General features: G+C 37.2%; 1 protein-coding gene across 13 annotated transcripts in view; it reads right to left on the bottom strand.

Moving 5' to 3' along the window:
• DACH2 (dachshund family transcription factor 2) overlaps window positions 1-19,442 on the bottom strand; it is a 647,423-nt gene that overhangs the window by 92,124 nt on the left and 535,857 nt on the right. The window lies entirely within an intron of this gene.

The raw sequence follows: 19,442 nt of genomic DNA, 5'->3' as shown, positions 1-19,442 counted from the left end.
TTGTTTCTCTCAGAGTAGTTAAGAATCCGAGAAAAAAAATTCACCACTCAGAAAAAAAAAATTCTAAATATCGGGAGCTTTCACTCTTCAGTGGTTTTTGAAAGCATAATTCCAATCCTCAATTAGAAGAGGCAATATGATATTATGCATAAGAAATAATGCCAAGTTGGGGGTGCAGCTGGAATATGTAAGCATGAAAGAATCCAAAACAATACACAGACCCTATGTGTGACCTATGTGGTGTTTGAACAAAAAACCCTCTCATCTCTTTAATGTGATGAACTTGTCCTGGAAGAGGCTTACAGATTAAGGGAATCATCCATAATGATCATAGGATAAAATACCTTCAAGTGGGAGAATGGATAATTCTGTGGGAAAATGCATGGTTTCCAAGTTATGCTGTGGGCTTGTAACTCTGCAACCCACCCACCCTCCCGAATAAACAAACAAATACAAACAACCCTTAATGCCCACTCAATGCATTTTCATCTCATGCTCTGAGATAGTAATAGCTTTATCTTTCCATAGAACACTAGAATGAGATCCAAGCAGTGATTTTTGTCAGTGAATGAATTATCACACAAAAACCTCTCTGTATTGACTAATTTTAATACCAGATGTTCACATGCTAATGCCACTGCCGTGTGACCATTTCCTATCAATTCATTAATTGCCAGCTGCTCAGCCAAACAAGAAACAGAGCTAATCAGATGGTGTTGGTAAACTGCCAAATAACAGCTTCCAACTTAAATTTCTTAAATGTGTTATCAGAAAAAAGCTATAGCCCACTGACTTTACACAGTTTCCCACAAATAGAGAAAAATGTATAGTAAGACACTTAAGTGTCTAACAGGAAATAGAATTTCATATAAGTAAGGTATTTTGCCTATTTGTCTTCAGGATTTTGCCACATTCAGTAATGTAAATGAAGGATTAATAGTCTTCCAAGCCCAATGATCATAATGCAATTTCCAATTCTTATAATAGCTGTATTAGATATTAGCTACACATGCTAAGAGTTGAGCCAACACCAAAAGGATCTGAGCCAGAACTAAAATTTACCATGTGCCTTGTGTAGCCATACTCCAAACTACTGACAAAAAAACAAGAAACATTTGTTTGCAACTTGCAATGTCTTTTCCGCTTTTGGATTTAGAGCCTGAATTACTAATAATAGTAATTCACTTATTATTAGTAATTACTAATAATAGTAATAATCTTGGAAACACTTTCCAAAGTTTAATATCCAGGGAATCCTTTAGCTTTCATTTATTCATGCAACAAATATTTATTGAGTGCCTAATGTACCCCATTAGGGGTGAAAGGAAGGTGTATGGGTGTTTTCATATGCATTGTAGGTGCCCATAGTGCAAACTACACTAAATAATTGACATGTAAACATTCAAATGTTATTTAAAATTAAACACAAACCAGATCAAATTTGATATTAAATTGGGCACTCTCCTCTAGTCCCCATCAGGCTGATAATCTTTCTTCTGGGGTATCCAGTTCAAGGCAATTATCACAGGAGAATGAATGCTGTAGGCCGATAACTGTAGGTGTATTTAATGGTGGGGGCTCTGCTTGTCTCATTACTGATAAGAGAACATGCAGAAGAACCTATATAGAGGAAGCTACTTCTATCTCATGCTAGCTTTGGCCACAATATTAGTTTCTACTTACCACTATTTCTATATGGATTCTTGAATGTAAAACATAAATAAAATATTAGCTAATACATGCTATGTACTTAGTAGATGTCAAACATTGCTCTCAGTGTGTTAACATGCTTTATCTTACTTCTCCTATGTTAACACTATGAAGTAGGTACAATTACCATCCCCATTTCATTGGGACCATGAGGCAATCTGAGACACAGGTAGGTAAATTAATTTGCCTAAGGTCACATAACAAGGCATGGTAAAACCAGGATTCAAATCCAGGCAGATGGCAATTATGCCATACTACCTCTAATGAAATCTGCTTCTAAATGCATCTTATTGAACTAACAATTTATGATGGTTTCGCCCAGAAATGGTATAAAATTCTCCAAATCCTTTTGGGAGTAGAGGCTATCTATGTCTGTTTCTTTCTGTGTTTTGGACAAAGAAATACAAGAGTTTTTTGCACACATTCAGTATTTGCTAAATCAGTGAATTCTGTTTCCTAACAGAAAGTGGTGAAGATAATAGTACAATAAACCAAAAGTCAACAATAGCTATCCTTTCTGGGTAACTGAAAGGATAATTTCAAGACACTTGCCTATTTTTAAACCTTTATTATTCTTTCTTGTTCTCAAAATGACTGAGGGTTCTAGACCTTCCATCCACCTTATTTAATGGAGTGCTGTCCAATGGCACTTTCTCCAATGATGGAAGTATACTATACATGTGCTGTCTAATACAGTAGCCACAAATAACATGTGGCTATTGAGCACTTAAAATGTGACTAATTCAGTAGCTGAGGTTTGAATTTTATATTTTTATTTAAATTAAAATACCCACACATGCCTAATGGCTACCATTATGGGCAGTGTTGCTATAGTAGATGTATTCTATGCATCTAAGATGCATTGTTAATTTTTTAAATTCTTGGAGGCAAGGAAATCTATCAAACTATGTAAGAAATATATACTTTTTGGGCTCTAAGCTTCTAAAAGTTATATCACTTCTGAGACCTAGAATGAAAAACATTTAGCCAGGTCTATTTTCCCTTGTGGTAGATTCTAATCATGAAACATTTTTTTTTTTACCAATAATACACACTGATCAAAGAAAATGATCCAAATGAAATTAAGCTAAACTCCCTTCCGATTTAATATCATTCTCTGTTAAAGTGGTATGAATTAAATTGGAAAACAAACTTTATTCATTCACTTTTATAGAGAATTCTCAAACATTTAGTTAATGTGTTATGCTTTGTTGAAGGTATTGAAAGGTAAACTGGTTGGAAAAGTTTTTCTTTGCTTTGCTTAATAGATATAAGAAAAGATTGCCTTGGAGAGTTTATGTGATACACATTTCATATTTAATATAATACTTTAAAATGAGGGTGCTGCCTTAGACCTGCTCAAGCTAGAGCCAATTGTTAAATATTTATTAATTTTGTGAGCCAGTTGTTAAGCTGTTGGTAACTTGAAATCAGTTATGATAGAAATATTTACATGAAGAAAATTGGTAAATGTTATAAATAACAGTTTTCTTTTTCTTTTGTTTTGTTTTGTTTTTGGAGAGCTGGTTTTAGGCACATCATTGGATGCTTGCCCCGAAATAATGAAATCTAAAACACTGAATTTATGAGTCCATTATAGAAATTAGAGAGTTTTCTTTTATCCTAACATTCAACATTATCTGACTAAGCAAATATTAAGTTCATGAATAAGTATGCTAAGCACTGTGTTCATAGTTGAGCATTCAAGCAAACAAAACGAGGCTTATAACAATATAAAAATAAATGTATTTTGTGACTATGCACTCAATCTCAGTTGCATGCATACCATAACTTTCTTTTTAGGAATGAGAAAAATTAGAGACAAAAACAACACACTAACAAATCACCCATTATTAAAATTTTACACAGTGAGAAGGTAGATAAATATAAACTGCTATGTGTAGCTTCACTTCTTGTTATAACTCAGAAACCCTGGTCTGATGGGGCATAAAAGCAAACTTTAATATGTTTTCAAAAGAGTAAATATGGTTTCACTTTTGTCTATCTAAATACTTAATCAAGAATTATATAATTATTTATTTGTTCATTATATTTATCTCCCACTTAAATTGTAAACGTTGAGCACTACTTCATACACAATAGCAGTTCAATTAATGGAAAACAAAAAGTATGGATGGACCAACAAATTTTTTAAACCAGATACCAGTGGCTTCATCTGATTCAATTAATTGTTAAAAAATAAGCCTGTTAACAAATGACAAATTGATTGGCTTAAATTAAAATGAAGAGTTAATATAGCTTACAGATTAGCCTAACCAGTTTTCAGATGCAAACTCTATAATTTATATACAAATATTATATGTAAATATAGAAGTAAAGTATAAAGAAAGCAAGATCTATTTTGCAGAAAGGAAAATTGAATTGCAGAAACATTTTAAAAGTTGCTCCTAGGACCTTTGGTTAGAAAAGCTAAATGCTAGAAATAAGTATGATTGGTATAGCCAGTCACTTATTAACTTGATATATTCTATACATCATATAATCCTATTATTCAAAGAACATTCTAGATGACTAGCTTCCAGTGGCATTAGTGATCAAAGTGTTAGAAGCTTTGGTGATGAGCATTAGCACAGGCATCAGCTTAACACAAACCAAGCTAAAGAAGAGTGGCATATGTTTAGAAGGACATTGAATACATGTTTAAATATCACAGCTTGCTTTTTTTAAACCCAGGGGTTTTTTTTAACCCAGGAATATAAAAATAATATGGCAAGGGGAGGGATCCAAGATGGCCAATTATGAGAAGTGCAGGATTGCAGCTCCCAGCAAAAGCGCGGAGGGTGAGTGGACGTGGCATTTCCAGATGGATTTTTATTGCCCACAGACCAGAAGATTCCCAGATGGAGGAGCCCCATGGGTCAGCAGCACAGCTGGTTTGGCTGGTGTGGCTGTTTGGTCGGCACCCTGGCACAGCGGTTCTCCATACAAAATTCATGGGTCTGGGTGCTGTTTTAGCTGGTGATTGGAGCTCTGGGAAGGCAGAGTCACCAACTCATCTGATTAAAAATAGGACCAAAATAGGGAGCCAGGCCAGAAGATACCTGGGCAAAAAAGCACCATGAATCTCAGCATGGCTGTTTCAGTCAGCACAGTGGGTCACCATACAGGAAATCACAGAGATCCCAGCACCTTTTCAACAGACGATAGAAGACCTGGGAGACAGTCAACCAGTCAACTTAAAAAAAAAAAAAAGGCTCTTAGGCAGGGAGCCAGGTGATCAGGCTTGGCTGGTCCCACCCCCGCAAAAAAACAGCAATTGGAAATGCTCTGGATTGAGAGTTTCACAGCAAGAACAGCTGTAGCTGGGACATTCTGGCTCTGTGGTGGAGGGGCATCCACCATTTTCAAGGCAGTCCACCACTACAGAGATAGTTTGCCATTGCTGAGGCAATCCTCCATGGCAGAAGCAGCCTGCCATTACAGAGAGGGTCCGCCATTATACAGGTGGGCTGCCACTGCCGAGGCAGCACCCATATAAACAGGACTGCAGGGAAGTTCACACGGCAGCTGGGCGGAGCTCACAGCAGCTCAGCAAAGCCTCTGCAAGCAGACGGTGACTAGGCTGCCTCCACTCTGGGCAGAGCAGCCCTGAAAAAAAGGCAGCAGCACAAGAGAAACTCATAAATAAAGCCATAAATCCCTGGGACAGAGCACATGGGTAGGGAAGGGGGGTTTATAAGTTCTGCTGCAGCAGACTTAAACGTACCTGACCAGCAGCTCTGAATGAACAACAGAGCTCACAGCTCAGCACTTGAGCTCTTATAAAGAAAAGACTACCCCTCAAACAGCTCCCTGACCCCCATATATCCAAAGAGTCACATCATAACAGAGAGCTCAGACTGACATCTGGTGGGTATCCTTCTGGGACAAAGAGAGCAGAAGAGGAAACTGGCAGCAACCCTTACTGTTCTGCAGCCACCACTGCAGGTGATCCCCAGGCAAGCAGGGCCTGGAGTGGAACTCAGCAGTCCTACAGCAGAGGGGCCAGACTGTTAGAAGAAAAACTAAGAAACAAAAAGAAATAACTTCATCATCAACAAGCTGGATGTCCACTCAGAGAACCAATCTGAAAGTCAACAACTATAAAGATGAAAGGTGGACAAATCCACAAAGATGGAAAGAAGCCAGTGCAAAAAAGGATGAAAACACCTGAAACCAGAACACTTCTCCTCCTACAAGGGATCACAACCTCACACCAGCAAGGTAAAAAGGCTGGATGGAGAATGAGTGAGATGAACTGACAGAAACAGGCTTCAGAAGGTGGGTAAGAAGAAACTTCTATGAGATAAAATAACATGTTCTAACACAAGGCAAAGAAACTAAGAACGTTGAAAAAAGATTTGATGAAATGCTAATGAGAATAGACAACTTAGAGAGTAATATAAGTGAATTCATGGAGGTGAAAAACACAACAAGAGAACTTTGCGAAGCATACAAAAGTTTCAACAGCCGAATTCACCAAGCCGAAGAAAGGATATCAGAGGTCAAAGATCAACTCAGTGAAATAAAACGAGAATTCAAGATTAGAGAAAAAAGGGTAAAAAGGGATGAACAAAGTCTGAAAGAAATATTGGACTATGTGAAAAGACATAATCTACGTTTGATAGGTGTACCTGAATGTGATGGAGAGAATGAATCCAACCTGGAAAATACTCTCCAGGATATTATCCAGGAAAATTTCTTCAACCTAGCAAGGCAGGCCAATATTCAAGTCCAGGAAATACAGAGAATACCACAGAGATATTCCTTAAGAAGAGCAACCCCAAGGCACATAATCATCAGATTCACCAGAGTTGAAATGAAGGAGAAAATGCTAAGGGAAGCCAGAGAGAAAGGTCTTGTGACCCACAAAGAGAAGCTCATCAGACACACAGCAGATCTCTCAGCAGAAACCCTACAAGCCAGAAGAGAGTGGGAACCAATATTCAACATCCTTAAAGAAAAGAACTTTCAACCAAGAATTTCATACCCAGCCAAACTAAGCTTCATAAGGGAAGGAAAAATAAGATTGTTTGTGAACAAGCAAGTACTCAGAGATTTTGTCACCACGAGGCCTGCTTTACAAGAGCTCCTGAAAGAGGCACTAAACATAGAAAGGAACAACCAGTACCAGCCACTCCAAAAACATACCAAATGGTAAAGAGCATCAACACAATGAAGAATCTGCATCAACTAATGGGCAAAACAGCCAGCTAGCATCAAAATGGCAGAATCAAATTCACAAATAACAATATTAACCCTAAATGTAAATGGGCTAAATGCCCCAATCAAAAGACACAGACTGGCAAATTGGATAAAAACCAAAACCCATCGGTATGCTGTATCCAGGAAACCCATCTTACATGCAAGGATGCACAAAGACTCACAATAAAAAGATGAAGGAAGATTTACCATGCAAATGGAGAGAAAAAGAAAAGCAGGGGTTTCAATTCTCATCTCTGATAAAATAGACTTTAAACCAACAAAGATCAAAAGAGACAAAGAAGGACATTACATAATGGTAAAAGGATCAATGCAACAAGAAGAGCTAACGATCCTAAATATATATGCACCCAATACAGGAGCACCCAGATACATAAGGTAAGTTCTTAATGACTTACAAAAAGACTTAGACTCCCACACAATAATAGTCGGAGAGTTTAACACCCCATTGTAAATATTAGACAGATCAATGAAACAGAAAATTAACAGGGATATCCAGGACTTAAACTCAGACCTGGATTAAGCAAACCTGATAGACATTTACAGAACTCTCCACCCCAAATCCACAGAATATACATTCTTCTCAGCACCACATCACACCTACTCTAAAATTGACCACATAATTGAACATAAATCACTGCTCAGCAAATGCAAAAGAATGGAAATCATAACAAACAGTCTCTCAGATCACAGAGAAATCAAGCTAGGACTCAGAACTCACAAACTAACTCAGAATTGCACAGCTTCATGGAAACAGAACAACTGGCTCTTGAATGTTGACTGGATAAACAATGAAAAGAATGCAGAAATAAAGAAGTTCTTTGAAACCAACGAGAATGAAGACACAACATACCAGAATCTCTGGGACACATTTAAAGCAGTCTCTAGAGGAAAATATATAGCAATAAATGCCCACATAAGAAGAAAGAAGAGATCTAAGATTGACACCCTGTCATCAAAATTGAAAGAGCTGGAGGAGCAAGATCAAAAAAACTCAAAAGCTAGCAGAAGACAAGAAATAACTAAGATCAGAGCAGAACTGAAGGAGACAGAGACACAAAAACCCCTTCAAAAAAATCAATAAATCCAGGAACTAGTTTTTTGAAAAGATCAGCAAAATAGACCACTAGCCAGATTAATAAAAAAGAAAACACAGAATAATCAAACATATGCAATAAAAAATGATAAAGCGATGTCACCACAGATTCTACAGAAATGAAAACCATTATCAGAGTTTATTACAAACAACTTTATGCACATAAACTAGAAAACCTGGAAGAAATCGATAAATTCCTGGACACTTGCATCCTCCCAAGCCTAAACCAGGAAGAAGTCAAAACTCTGTATAGACCAATAACAAGGTCTGAAGTTGAGGCAGCAATTTAGAGCTTAACACCCAAAAAAAAGCCCAGGTCCAGATGAGTTCATAGCCGAATTCTACCAGACATACAAAGAGGAGCTGGTACCATACCTTTTGAACCTATTCTAAAAAAATCCAAAAAGAGGGAATCCTTCCCAAATCATTTTATGACACCAACATCATCCTGATACCAAAACCAGGCAGAGACTCAGCAAGAAAAGAAAACTTCAGGCCAATATCCATGATGAACATAGATCCAAAAATCTTCAATAAAATACTGGCAAGCCGATTGCAACAGCACATCAAAAATCTTTTCCACCATGATCAAGTAGGCTTCATCCCTGTGATGCAAGCCTGGTTCAAAACATGCAAGTCTATGAATGTAATTCACCACATAAACAGAACCAAAGACAAAATACACATGATTATTTCCATAGATGCAGAGAAGGCCTTTGACAAAATTCAACAGCCTTCAAGCTAAAAAACCCTCAATAAACTAGATATTGACAGAAAGTATCTCAAAATAATAAAAGCTATTTATGACAAACCAACAGCTAATATCATGCTGTATAGGCAAAAACCTGCAAGCATTCCCTTTGATATCTGGCACTAGACAAGGATGCCCTCTCTCACCACTCCTATTCAATATAGTATTGAAAGTTCTAGCCAAAGCAACCAGGCAAAAAAAGAAATAAAAGGTATTCAAACAGGAATGGAGGAAGTCCAATTGTCTATTTGCAGGCGACATGATTGTACATCTAGAAGACCCCATTGTCTCAGCCCAAAATCTGCTGAAACTGATAAGCAACTTCAGCAACGTCTCATGATACAAAATCAATGTGCATAAATCACAAGCATTCCTATACACCAATAACAGACTTAAAGAGAGCCAAATCAAGAATAAACTGCCATTCACAATTGCTACAAAGAGAATAAAATACCTAGGAATACAACTAACAAGGAACGTAAAGGACCTCTTCAAGGAGAACTACAAAACACTGCTCAACAAAATAACAGAGGACACAAACAGATGGAGAAACATTACATGTTCATGGTTAGTAAGAATCAATATTGTGAAAATGGCCATACTGCCCAAAGTAATTTACAGATTCAACATTATCCCCATCAAGCTAACAATAACCTTCTTCATAGAACTGGAAAAAACCATCTTTCTATGGAACCAAAAGAGAGCCCTCATGGCCAAGTCAATTCTAAGCAAAACAAACAAAGCGGGAGGCATCACACTACTGGACGTCAAACTATAGTACAAGGCTACCGTAATCCAAACAGCATGGTACTGGTACCAAAACAGAGATACAGACCAATGGAACAGAACAGAGGCCTCAGAGGCAATACAACATGTCTATCACCATCTAATCTTTGACAAACCTGACAAAAACAAGCAATGGGGAAAGGATTCACTGTTTAATAAATGGTGTTGGGAAAACGGACTAGCCATGTGCAGAAAGCATAAACTGGACCCCTTCCTGACACCTTCCACCAAAATTAACTCCAGATGGATTAAAGACTTAAACATAAGACCGGGCACCATAAAAACCCTAGAAGAAAATCTAGGCAAAACCATTCAGGACATAGGACTAGGCAAGGACTTCATGACCAAAACACCAAAACCATTGGGAACAAAAGCCAAAAGAGACAAATGGGACCTAATCAAACTCCACAGCTTCTGCACGGCAAAAGAAACAGTCATTAGAGTGAATCAGCAACCAACAGAATGGGAAAAAAATTTCTCAATCTACCTATCTGACAATGGGCTGATATCCACAATCTACAAAGAACTAAAACAGATGTACAAGAAAAAACAAACAAGCCCATTCAAAAATGGGCAAAGGATATGAACAGACACTTTACAAAAGAAGACATACAGGAGGCCAACAAACATGTGAAAAAATGCTCATAATCACTGGTCATTAGAGAAATGCAAATCAAAACTACTTAGAGATACCTTCTCACGCCAGTTAGAATGGCAATCATTAAAAAATCTGGAGACAACAGATGCTGGAAAGGATGTGGAGAAATAGGAACACTTTTACACCATTGGTGGGAGTGTAAATTAGTCCAACCATTGTGGAAGACAGTGTGGCTATTCCTCAAGGACCTAGAAATAGAAATTCCATTTGACCCAGCAATCCCATTACTGGGTATATATCCAAAGGATTATAAATCATTCTACTATAAGGATGCATGCACACGAATGTTCATTGCAGCACAGTTTTCAATAGCAAAGACCTGGAACCAACCCAAATGCCCATTGATGATAGACGTGACAGGGAAAATGTGGCACATATACACCATGAAATATTATGCAGCCATCAAAAACGATGAGTTTGTGTCCTTTGTAAGGACATGGATGAACCTGGAAACCATCATTCTCAGCAAGCTGACACAAGAACAGAAAATCAAACACTGCATGTTCTCACTCATAGGGGGGTGATGAAAAATAAGAACACATGGACACAGGGAGGGGAGCATCACACACTGGGGTCTGTCAGGGGGAAACAGGGGAGGGACAGAGGGGTGTGGAGAGTTGGGGAGAGATAGCATGGGGGGAAATGCCAGATATAGGTGATGGGGAGGAAGGCAGAAAATCACACTGCCATGTGCGTACCTATGCAACAATCTTGCATGTTTTTCACATGTACCCCAAAATCTAAAATGCAATAAAAAATAAAAGTTGTTTGCAAAAAAAAAGAAAAAGAAAAAAATAATATGGCAAAAAGGATGTGTTAGGGAGTTCTTACACTGCTATAAATGAATACCTGATACTGGGTAATCTATTTAAAAAAGAGATGTAATGGGCTTATGATTCTGCAGGGTGCACAAGAAGCACAGCACGTGTATCTGCTTCTGGGGGAGGTCCCAGGAAGCATTTACTCATGGAAGGTGAAGCAGGAGCAGGCATATCACATGGCTAGAGCAGGAAGAAGGGTGGGGAAGTAGGTGCAACACACTTTTGAATAAACAGATTTCATGTGAATTCAGAGTGAGAGTTCACTTATCATCAAGGGGATGGCCCAAGACATTCACAAGGGATTTGGCCCCATACTCCTAACACCTCCCATCAGGTCCTATCTGCAACATTGGGAATTACATTTCAATATGAGATTTGAGCAGGGACAAATATCCAAACTATATCGTTCCACCCTTGAACCCTGCAAAGCTCGTGTCCTTTTCACATTGCAAACTACAATCATGACTTTCAAACAGTCCTCCAAAGTGTTGGCTTGTTTCAACATTATCTCATAAGTCCAAAGTCTCATGTGAGACAGAGCATGCCTTTTCCACCTATGAGGCTATAAAATTAATTGCTTATTAAAAATCAATTAATTCAAACTACTTACCTCAAAGATACAATCTTGGAAAATCAGAAATAAAAAAGGAAACATTACAATTGATTCTACAGAAAAAGAAAAGATCTCCAGAGACTACTATGAACAAGTAGAAGCTCACATACTTGAAAACCTAGAAGAAATGGATGAATCCCTAGAAACTTACATTCTCTCAGGATTTAACCAGGAAGAAATATAAAACCTGAAAATAACAAAAATGAGTAGCAAGATAGAATCATTAATACAAATAATCATCAAACAAAGCCTAACATCAAGTGAATTCACAGCCAAATTCTATGAAACATAGACAGAACTAACGCCAATCATCCTGAAATTGTTACAAAAAGCTGAGGAGGGGAAAATACTCCCTAAATAATTCTGTGAGGCCAGTAACATCCTGATACCAAAACCAGAGGACAACACAACAATAAAAGGAAACTACAGGCCAATATCCTTGAAAAGTATAGATGCAAATATCTTCAGCAAAATACTGATGAATTAAGTCAACAACACATGAAAAAGATAATACACAACCACCAAATGTGTTCCATACTAGGGATATAAACATGAATCTACATATATAAATCAATAAATGTGACAATCCCAGAAATTTGGGATGCCAAACTGAAAGAAGGGCTTGAGGTCAGGAATTAAAGGCCAGCTTAAGCAACATAATAAGACATCCACCTATACAAAAACTTTTTAAAAAACTAGATTAGCCAGTCTTGGTAGAACATGCTGGTAGGCCCAGTTTCTCCAGAGGCAGAGGTGGGAGAATCACTTGAGCCCAGGAGTTTGCAGCTGCAGTGAGTTATAATTGCACCATTGCCCCCCAGCTTGGGTGAGGGAGCAAAACGCCATCTTTAAATAAATAAATGAATGTTATACATTACACAATCTGAATTAAAAACAAAAATCATATAAAAATCTCAACATATGCAGAAAATATGTTTAATAAAATTTAAATCCCTTCATGATAAAAGAGCTAAATGAACTTTGGAGGCATAAAAGGAAAATACCTCAAAACAATAAGAACCATTATGACAAACCCACAGTCAATATCATACTGAATGGAGAAAAGTTGAAAATATTCTAAGAACTGGAACAAGGAAAAGATGCCTATTCTCACCAGTCTGATTCAACACAATACTGGAAGTCCCAGTGATAAGGTTTGGTTCTGTGGGTCCCCACTGAAATCTCACCTTGAATTGTAATAATTTCCAATTGTCAAGGGCAGGACCAGTAGGAGGTAACTGAATCATGGGGGTGGTTTCCCCCATGCTGTTCTCGTGATAGTGAGTGAGTCGTAGGATATCTGAAATTTTTTAACCGTCAGGCATTTCCATTTCTTGCATTCATTCTCTCTCCTGCTACCCTGTGAAGAGGTACCTGCTGCCATGATTGTATGTTTCCTGTGGCTTCTCCAGTCATGTAGAACTGCGAGTCAATTAAACCTCTTTTCTTTATAAATTACTTAGTCTCATAGCATCATGGCAATGAATTAATACAGTAAATTGTAACGAGATAGTGGGAGAGTGCTGTAAACATACCCAAACATGTGAAAACAACTTTGGAACTGGATGGGTAACAGTCAGAGATCGAAGTTTGGAGGGCTTAGAAGAAGTCAGGAAGATGTGATAAAGTTTGGAACTCTCTAGACACTCATTTAATGGGTTTGACCAAAATGGTGATAGTGACATGGACAATGGAGTCCAGGCTGAGGTGGTCTCAGATAGAGATGAAAAACTTGTTGGGAACTGGAATAAAGGTGACTCTTCTTAAGCTTATCAAAGAGATTGGCAGTATTTTGTCTCTACCTTAGAGATCTGTGGAACTTTGAACTTGAGAGAGATGATTTAGGGTATCGGTTGGGAGAAATTTGTAAGTGGTAAAGTATTCAAGAGAAATCAGAGCACAAAACTTTGGAAAATCTGAAGCCTGATGATGCAATAGAAAAACTCCCATTTTCTGGAAAGAATTCAAGCCATCTGCATAAATGTGCATAAGCAATGAGGAGTCAAATGCTAATCAGCAAGACAAAGGGGAAAATGCCTCCAGGGCATGTAAGAGATCTTCCCATCACAGGCTTGGAGGCCTAGGAGGGAGAAATGGTTTTCTGGGCAGGGTTTAGAACTCCCCTGCTGTGTGCAGCCTAGGGAATTTGTGTCCATTGTCCTAGCTGCTCCAGCTGTGGCTATAAGGGGCCAACATACAGCTCTGGTTATTGTTTCAGAGGGTGCAAGCCCCAAGCCTTGGTGGCTTCCATGTGGTATTGGGCCTGCAGGTGTGCAGAAGACAAGAACTGAGGTTCAGGAACCTCTGCCTAGATTTCAGAGGATGTATGGAAACTATTGGACATCCAGGCAGAAGGTTGCTGCAGGGACATAGCCCACAAGGAGAACCTCTGCTAGGGCAGTGCTAAAGAAAAATGTGGGGTGTGAGCCCCTATGCAGAGTCCCCACTGGGGTACTGCATAGTGGAACTGTAAGAAGAGGGCCATTGTCCTCCAGACCATGGAATGTTAGATTCACTAACAGCTTTCACCATGCACCTGGAAAAGCCACAGACACTCAACACCATCCTGTGAAAGCAGGCAGGAGGGAGGCTCTACCCCGCAAAGCCACAGATGCAGAGCTGACCAAGACCATGGGAGGCCACCTTTTACATAAGCATGACCTGGATGTGAGACATGGAGTCAAAGAATATTATTTGGGAACATTAAGGTGTAATGACTACATTGGATTATGGGCTTGCATGGGGTCTGTGACTCCTTCGTTTTGGCCAAATTTCTCCCATTTGGAATGGTATATTTAACCAATGCCTGTACCCCACTGTATTTTAGGAAGTAATAACTTGCTTTTGATTTTATAGTCTCATAGGCAAAAGAGACTTGTCTTGAGTCTCTTCTTAGATGAAACTTCAAACTTGGACTTTTGGGTTAGTGCTGGGATTAGTTAAGACTTTGGGGGACCATTGAAAGAGCACAATTCTGTTTGGAAATGTGAGGACATGAGATTTTGGAGGGGCCAGGGGTGGAATGATATGGTTTGCCTCTGTGTCCCCACCCAATTCACACCTTGAATTGTTATAATCCCCACATTTCAAGGACAGGACAAGGTGAAGGTAATTGAATCATGGGGGTGGTTTCCCCCATGCTGTTATTCTAATAGTGAGTGAGTCTCATGAGATCTGATAGTTTTATAATTGTCTGGCATTACCCCTGTTGGCAGTCATTCTCTCTCCTGCTGCCCTGTGAAGAAGTGCCTTCTGCCATAGTTATAAGTTTCCTGAGGCATCCCCAGCCATGGAGAGCTGTGAGTCAACTAAACATCTTTTTTAAATAAATTACCCAGTCTCGGATATTTCTTCATAGCAGCTTAAGAACTAACTAATTCACCCAGACAGAGCAATCATGAAAAAGAAAGAAATAAAAGTCATCCAAATTGAAAAAAGGAAGTCAAATTTTCCCAGTTCACTGATAATATGTTCTACAGCTAGAAAACTTCAGTCTCCACCAAATACCTTTTCAATTTGAGAAATTAATTTAGTAAAGTTTGAAGATCCAAATATAAAGTTACACAAATTGATGGCATTTCAACATACCAATTATGCTCCGTCAGAGGATCAAATAAAGAAGACAATCTCATTGACAACAGCTAGTAAAAACTGAAATAGCTAAGAATAATTTTAGCAATGAGGTAAAAAATATCTACAAGAAAAACTATAAAGCACTGATGAAGGTAATTGTAGATGTCAAAAACAAGTGGAAAAATATCCCTTGCTCTTGGATTGAAAAAATTAATATTAAAATGATCATACTACTCAAAGCAATCTACAGATTTAATGCAATCCTTAATAAAATCATTTATCGCAAAAATAGAAAATATTATCATCAAGTTAATATGGAACCAAAAAAGAGCATGAATAGCCAAATAAATACTAAGCTAAAAGAATAAGGCTGGAGGCATCCATTACCTGACTTCAAATTATATTATAAGGCTACAGTAACCAAAGCAGCATTGTACTGATATAAAAATAGACAGATAGATCAAGGGAACAAAATAGGGAACACAGAAATAAAGCCATGTACTCAAAGCCAACTTTTTTTGTGATAAAATCAACAAGAATAAAATCAAAAGGGGAAATTACACCCTTTTCAATAAATGGTGCTGGGAAAATTTGATTGCCATATACAGAAGAATGAAATTGGACCCTTATCTTTCACCATATGCAAAAATCAACTAAGGATGGATTAAATACTTTTGCAAGACATGAAACCATTGAAGTATCATAAAAATAACAAAGGAAAATTCTCCTGGACATTGGTCTAGGCAAAGTATTTATGAATAAGACTAAAAAGCACAGGCAACAAAAACAAAAATAGACAAATAGGACTTAATTAAGCCAAAAATCTTCTGCACAGCAAAAGAAATAATAATAAGACTGAACAGACAATCTACAGAATGGGAGATAATGCACGTGACAAGGGATTTGTAGCCAGAATTTAGAAGGAACTCAAACAACTCAAAAAGAAAACTCCAAATAATCCCAATACAAAGTGGGCAAAGGACATGAATAGACATACAAATGGCTAACAGGCATATGAAAATGCTCAACATCACTAATCATCAGAGAAATGTGAATTAAAATCACAATGGGATTTCACACCAGTAGGAATGGCTATTTTTTAAAAGAGAAAAAAAACAAATGTTTCTGAGGATTTTGAAAAGACAAAAAATAACAAATGTTTGGGTATCTACCCAAAGGAAAATAACTCACTGTATCACAAAGATATCTGTACTCACATGTTTATTGCAGTACTATTCACAACAGCAAAGATATGGAATCAATCTAAGTGTATATCAACAAATGATATGATAAAAAAATTTAAGATACATATATATAAGATATATGTATGCAAGATATATTTATGCATATATATATCTTGTACTTTTTCTGATCGTAGCATTCATATATATTCCAAATAGTAATCCTATATATACATAGGTGCAAGATATACATATGTATATATATGACATATATATACAGGAATACTATTTGGAATATATATATAATGGAATACTAATCCAAAATGTGCTATATAAATAAAAGTATAAATGGAATACTATTTATCCATAAGAAAGAATGAAATATGTCTTTTGCAGAAATATGGATGAAAATGGAGGCCATTATCTGAAGTGTAACAAGTCAGGCACAGAAAGAAAAATACCATATGTTCTCACTTATAAGTGGGAACTAAATAACATGTACACAGGAATGTAGAATGGGAATGATAGACAATGAAAAGGTGAAGGATGAAATAGGGCGCATGATGAGAGATTACTTACTGGGTACAATGTACATTATTTGAGTGACAGATATCCAAAAAGACCATTTTTTCACCACCATGCAATCTATGCATATGACAAAATGTATTTCTGAAAGATTTGTATAGAAACAGAAATTTTTATCAAAGAGTGTTTTAATTAAATATATCTCTACTAACTTACATTAGTCAAAATAACTGCATGAAAGTAGATCTAATTTCTCTTTAGCATAAAATGGTTTCTGTGTAGTTGTGTATTTGTCAGGGCATAAACAAGCATGTTATCTAACGTAACCTTTTAAAAAGTTGTGTAAAATTGTTTGTGACAAATCCAACTTTCTTTTTTAAAAGGTTGCATATGAAATAAACTAATAAGCCGTAAACAAAATTTTAGTTCTATTGCTGTAAAAGGTAAAAAATAAAACAATATTTGGATTAAGAAAATTACAATTTCCATTTCCAGCACCATAACTATGAACCACATTTCCAAGTGCCTGTTGACTCAAATTATTCACAAAGCTAACCAGTCTCAAACATTCAAACAAAATAAAGCTAATTCCTTGGGATACTTATGAAAGCCAACCAATGTACTTTTGAAGAGTCATAAGCATGCATCTATTGAGAGTACTCTTCCATCATTTCAAAACCAGTATGACAATACCATTACTTTGAAATGCTTTTGTTTGTTTGTTTTAGAGAAGGGGTCCACAATGTTGTCCAGGCTGATCTTGAACCCCTGGGTTCAAGTGATCTACCTCTTCTTATGCTCCTAAGTAGCTGGGACTACAGGCACATAACACCACCACTGCTTCCAGGTTTGCTTTTTAATATAATTTCATGATTTGTGTTGTCATATTTTCTTAATAGCCATCCAGTTTCAAAATCATGGGAAACTTATCCCACATTTCATGTGAGATTTTCTTCTCAAAGACAACTCTAAATCCAAGTTTACATTTCAGTCAAATATTTAAATAACAGACCTCTCATTAGTTATGATAGACTAACCCATTATCAACCACAAGCTTTATTTTTACCCTTTAATTTTTCTATGGATTCAAGGGTACAAGTGCAGTTTTGTTGCCTGGATATTTGTGTAGTGATGAAGTCTGCAGCCAGTCTTTCTAGGAAGCAGACATCCACTTGGTGATATAAATATATACGAAGCTTTATAAAAATGATCAATTTTTCTTTTCCTTTCTTTAAAAGGTTATGCTTTAAACTTTCTTCAGCACTTTAGAAGGCTCCCATATTACAAGCTAATTTTAAAATGAAACAAGTGTGTCCAAAACATCACATTTCCTCTGCCTTCACTTCTTTCACCTCCATGTCTATCTATTACAGCCATATCAATATTGCAAGGCTCAGTTGCTATCCATCAGCTATATAATGCTTTCCCAGGCTCAGCTGAAGTCCATCAACTATGCAATGCCTTCCCAGATCTCTGTCTCCTCTCTTCTTAAAGGTAGGTATAATCACTCCTTCCTGTAAATTCCTGTAATACTTGGTGGTTGTCTTATGTTTTCCACCATAGGCTGTCTTGTTAGCATAAGATAACTGGGTACTTGTTTGTCTCACATTTATGTTTGGGAGCTCCTGGAAGTCAAGGAGTATATCTTCCTTATAAATTTCCCATATTGCTCAATATCCTGACATGTATTTATTAAGGGTATAATATTTGTTGAGTAAGTGAAGGAATAAAGGAGGGAATCAATGGATTTCTGTGATTAACTAAAATCTTGGGATCTTATATACACATATATTACCTCCTCACAAGAAGAAAAACTATTCAAAAGCCTAGTGCATATGATAATTGGAAAGAGAGAGGAAAAGCTATATGCCAAACTAAAAGGAAAAAGAAGGGGTAGCTACAAAATATCCTTTGTGTTTCATTGTCCCATGCCCATAAACTTCAAATAATAGTATTCTAACATTATATTAATGCAATAAGTTACCATAAATATTGTTAATGTTTTAACGTATATTTTACTCATATTGTCTCCAGACTGCCCATGAAATAAGCAGCATTGATTATTAACTATGACCTTCATTTTATAGTTGAGAAAACATATTCAGGAGGGCTAACTGTCATGCTTAAGTTGATTTAGCTAAGTTACAAATCAGAATTGGAACCCGAATCTGTAAGTCCTGCATGGTATATCATAGCTCATAACTGTCTCTCAAACTCCAAGAAGATGCACAGTGTTTACTTTGTTTCACCCCAGCAATGGAAATGGTTTTTGCACACTCTTCTACTGTGTCATTAATCTGCCCATGCCTCCCACACACTGTGCACATGACTGCAAGTCAGGAAACAGAGTTAAAAGTGAGCCCTGTGGCCAGGAAATGAAAACAAACAAACAAACAACAATTCTGGCAGGCCTAGTCACAAACTAAACCCATCAATACTGTATGCTAACCAACTGAATCAATAATCTGTGTTACTACTAAAGATCCAGTGGGATTAATATTTTAT

This window comes from Callithrix jacchus, chromosome X (assembly GCF_049354715.1).
Source record: "Callithrix jacchus isolate 240 chromosome X, calJac240_pri, whole genome shotgun sequence".
Taxonomy (NCBI): domain Eukaryota; kingdom Metazoa; phylum Chordata; class Mammalia; order Primates; family Cebidae; genus Callithrix; species Callithrix jacchus.
The sequence above is the reverse complement of the archived record's forward strand: the minus strand, read 5'-3'. Positions and strand labels throughout refer to the sequence as shown.